The sequence below is a fragment of the Bufo gargarizans genome, chromosome 5 (genome assembly GCF_014858855.1).
Source record: "Bufo gargarizans isolate SCDJY-AF-19 chromosome 5, ASM1485885v1, whole genome shotgun sequence".
Classification (NCBI taxonomy): domain Eukaryota; kingdom Metazoa; phylum Chordata; class Amphibia; order Anura; family Bufonidae; genus Bufo; species Bufo gargarizans.
Window position 1 is genome coordinate 2237779 of NC_058084.1, and position 5355 is coordinate 2243133.

The window sequence follows — 5355 nt, forward strand, 5'->3', positions numbered from 1 at the left end:
AGAGTCCATAGTCTCACTGCTCTCACAGTATAGAGTCCATAGTCTCACTGCTCTCACAGTATAGAGTCCATAGTCTCACTGCTCTTACAGTATAGAGTCCATAGTCTCACTGCTCTTACAGTAAAGAGTCCATAGTCTCACTGCTCTTACAGTATAGAGTCCATAGTCTCACTGCTCTTACAGTATAGAGTCCATAGTCTCACTGCTCTTACAGTATAGAGTCCATAGTCTCACTGCTCTTACAGTATAGAGTCCATAGTCTCACTGCTCTTACAGTATAGAGTCCACAGTCTCACCGCTCTTACAGTACAGACTCCATAGTCTCACTGCTCTTACAGTACAGAGTCCATAGTCTCACTGCTCTTACAGTATAGAGTCCATAGTCTCACTGCTCTTACAGTATAGAGTCCATAGTCTCACCGCTCTTACAGTATAGAGTCCATAGTCTCACCGCTCTTACAGTATAGAGTCCATAGTCTCACCGCTCTTACCGTAAAGAGTCCATAGTCTCACTGCTCTTACAGTACAGAGTCCATAGTCTCACTGCTCTTACAGTACAGAGTCCATAGTCTCACTGCTCTTACAGTATAGAGTCCATAGTCTCACTGCTCTTACAGTATAGAGTCCATAGTCTCACTGCTCTTACAGTATAGAGTCCATAGTCTCACTGCTCTTACAGTATAGAGTCCATAGTCTCACTGCTCTTACAGTATAGAGTCCATAGTCTCACTGCTCTTACAGTATAGAGTCCATAGTCTCACTGCTCTTACAGTATAGAGTCCATAGTCTCACTGCTCTTACAGTAAGAGTCCATAGTCTCACTGCTCTTACAGTAGAGTCCATAGTCTCACTGCTCTTACAGTAGAGTCCATAGTCTCACTGCTCTTACAGTAGAGTCCATAGTCTCACTGCTCTTACAGTAAGAGTCCATAGTCTCACTGCTCTTACAGTAAGAGTCCATAGTCTCACTGCTCTTACAGTATAGAGTCCATAGTCTCACTGCTCTTACAGTAAGAGTCCATAGTCTCACTGCTCTTACAGTAAGAGTCCATAGTCTCACTGCTTACAGTATAGAGTCCATAGTCTCACTGCTCTTACAGTAAGAGTCCATAGTCTCACTGCTCTTACAGTATAGAGTCCATAGTCTCACTGCTCTTACAGTAAGAGTCCATAGTCTCACTGCTCTTACAGTATAGAGTCCATAGTCTCACTCTTACAGTAAGAGTCCATAGTCTCACTGCTCTTACAGTAAAGAGTCCATAGTCTCACTGCTCTTACAGTATAGAGTCCATAGTCTCACTGCTCTTACAGTAAGAGTCCATAGTCTCATGCTCTTACAGTAGAGTCCATAGTCTCACTGCTCTTACAGTAAGAGTCCATAGTCTCACTGCTCTTACAGTTAGAGTCCATAGTCTCACTGCTCTTACAGTAAGAGTCCATAGTCTCACTGCTCTTACAGTATAGAGTCCATAGTCTCACTGCTCTTACAGTATAGAGTCCATAGTCTCACTGCTCTTACAGTATAGAGTCCATAGTCTCACTGCTCTTACAGTAAGAGTCCATAGTCTCACTGCTCTTACAGTAAGAGTCCATAGTCTCACTGCTCTTACAGTAAGAGTCCATAGTCTCACTGCTCTTACAGTATAGAGTCCATAGTCTCACTGCTCTTACAGTATAGAGTCCATAGTCTCACTGCTCTTACAGTAAGAGTCCATAGTCTCACTGCTCTTACAGTATAGAGTCCATAGTCTCACTGCTCTTACAGTATAGAGTCCATAGTCTCACTGCTCTTACAGAGAGTCCATAGTCTCACTGCTCTTACAGTAAGAGTCCATAGTCTCACTGCTCTTACAGTATAGAGTCCATAGTCTCACTGCTCTTACAGTAAGAGTCCATAGTCTCACTGCTCTTACAGTATAGAGTCCATAGTCTCACTGCTCTTACAGTATAGAGTCCATAGTCTCACTGCTCTTACAGTAGAGTCCATAGTCTCACTGCTCTTACAGTAGAGTCCATAGTCTCACTCTCTTACAGTAAGAGTCCATAGTCTCACTGCTCTTACAGTATAGAGTCCATAGTCTCACTGCTCTTACAGTAAGAGTCCATAGTCTCACTGCTCTTACAGTAGAGTCCATAGTCTCACTGCTCTTACAGTATAGAGTCCATAGTCTCACTGCTCTTACAGTACAGAGTCCATGGTCTCACTGCTCTTACAGTATAGAGTCCATAGTCTCACTGCTCTTACAGTATAGAGTCCATAGTCTCACTGTTCTTACAGTACAGAGTCCATAGTCTCACTGCTCTTACAGTAAAATAACCACTTCTATTTTGGAGTAGAAACCTTCTTTCCTCAGCATATGATCCCTTTTTCAATTATTTTCTTTCCGTCACAACAAAAATAGTTCAATGAAAAAAAAAAAACTGGTGGGGGATCTGTGGGTGACACTTATGGGGGGGGGATCTGTGGGGACACCTATGGGGGAATCTGTGGATGACACTTATGGGGGGGGGATCTGTGGATGACACTTATGGGGGGGGGATCTGTGGATGACACTTATGGGGGGGGGATCTGTGGATGACACTTATGGGGGGGGGATCTGTGGATGACACTTATGGGGGGGATCTGTGGATGACACTTATGGGGGGGGATCTGTGGATGACACTTATGGGGGGGGATCTGTGGATGACACTTATGGGGGGGGATCTGTGGATGACACTTATGGGGGGGGATCTGTGGATGACACTTATGGGGGGGGATCTGTGGATGACACTTATGGGGGGGGATCTGTGGATGACACTTATGGGGGGGGATCTGTGGATGACACTTATGGGGGGGGATCTGTGGATGACACTTATGGGGGGGGATCTGTGGATGACACTTATGGGGGGGGATCTGTGGATGACACTTATGGGGGGGGATCTGTGGATGACACTTATGGGGGGGGATCTGTGGATGACACTTATGGGGGGGGGGATCTGTGGATGACACTTATGGGGGGGGATCTGTGGATGACACTTATGGGGGGGGATCTGTGGATGACACTTATGGGGGGGGATCTGTGGATGACACTTATGGGGGGGGATCTGTTGATGACACTTATGGGGGGGGATCTGTGGATGACACTTATGGGGGGGGGATCTGTGGATGACACTTATGGGGGGGGATCTGTGGATGACACTTATGGGGGGGGATCTGTGGATGACACTTATGGGGGGGGGATCTGTGGATGACACTTATGGGGGGGGATCTGTGGATGACACTTATGGGGGGGGGATCTGTGGATGCACTTATGGGGGGGACTGTGGATGACACTTATGGGGGGGATCTGTGGATGACACTTATGGGGGGGGATCTGTGGATGACACTTATGGGGGGGGGATCTGTGGATGACACTTATGGGGGGGGATCTGTGGATGACACTTATGGGGGGGGATCTGTGGATGACACTTATGGGGGGGATCTGTGGATGACACTTATGGGGGGGGATCTGTGGATGACACTTATGGGGGGGGATCTGTGGATGACACTTATGGGGGGGGATCTGTGGATGACACTTATGGGGGGGGATCTGTGGATGACACTTATGGGGGGGGATCTGTGGATGACACTTATGGGGGTGGATCTGTGGATGACACTTATGGGGGGGGATCTGTGGATGACACTTATGGGGGGGGATCTGTGGATGACACTTATGGGGGGGGATCTGTGGTGGACACTTATGGGGGGTGGATCTGTGGGTGACACTTATGGGGGGGGATCTGTGGTGACACTTATGGGGGGGGATCTGTGGTGACACTTATGGGGGGGATCTGTGGGTGACACTTATGGGGGGGGATCTGTGGGTGCACTTATGGGGGGGGGATCTGTGGGTGACACTTATGGGGGGGGATCTGTGGGTGCACTTATGGGTGGGGGGATCTGTGGGTGGCACTTATGGGGGGGGATCTAGTGGGTGGCACTTATGGGGGGGATCTGTGGGTGGCACTTATGGGGGGATCTGTGGGTGGCACTTATGGGGGGATCTGTTGGTGGCACTTATGGGGGATCTGTGGGTGGCACTTATGGGGATCGTGGGTGGGCACTTATGGGGATCTGTGGGTTGGCACTTATGGGGGATCTGTGGGTGGCACTTATGGGGGATCTGTGGGTGGCACTTATGGGGGATCTGTGGGTGGCACTTATGGGGGGATCTGTGGGTGGCACTTATGGGGGATCTGTGGGTGGCACTTATGGGGGATCTGTGGGTGGCACTTATGGGGGATCTGTGGGTGGCACTTATGGGGGATCTGTGGGTGGCACTTATGGGGGATCTGTGGGTGGCACTTATGGGTGATCTGTGGGTGGCACTTATGGGGGGATCTGTGGGTGGCACTATGGGGGATCTGTGGGTGGCACTTATGGGGGATCTGTGGGTGGCACTTATGGGGGATCTGTGGGTGGCACTTATGGGGATCTGTGGGTGGCACTTATGGGGGATCTGTGGGTGGCACTTATGGGGGATCTGTGGGTGGCACTTATGGGGGATCTGTGGGTGGCACTTATGGGGATCTGTGGTGGCACTTATGGGGGATCTGTGGGGTGGCACTTATGGGGGATCTGTGGGTGGCACTTATGGGGGATCTGTGGGTGGCACTTATGGGGATCTGTGGGTGGCACTTATGGGGGATCTGTGGGTGGCACTTATGGGGGATCTGTGGGTGGCACTTATGGGGGATCTGTGGGTGGCACTTATGGGGGATCTGTGGGTGGCACTTATGGGACATCTTATGCTATGTGTCATCCACAGATCCCCTCCATAAGTGTCCCTGTAGTGAATGACCCTCGATATACGGGCTGGGGGCGGCATCTGCTTTTATAATGACAGCGGGGCCCGTGCAGTGACTATTCTACTACACGGGCCCCGCTCACTGTATAATCCTATGTCTAATAGTTAATTGTAATTGTATATAATCGCATAAGGAGCGCTGTGTATTACGGTACTTACAACTACAAGCGCTCGCCGAGAGGAGGGAGGAGGCAGGCCGGGGGGACGGGCGCTGGCAGCGTCAGTCATACGTCACGCGCCTGCGCCGCCCACTTTATGAATGAAGCAGGCAGCGTGGGCGCATGACGTATGACTCACGCTGCCAGCGCCCGTCCTCCCAGCCTCCTGCCTCCTCTCGGCGAGCGCTTGTAGTTGTAAGTACCGGTAATACACAGCGCTCCTTATGCGATTATATACATACGGTAACCATTACCTATTAGAGATACGATTATACAGTGAGCGGGGCCCGTGTAGTAGAATAGTCACTGCACGGGCCCCGCTGTCATTATAAAAGCAGATGCCGGCCCCCAGCCCCTCCTCCCTCACAGCT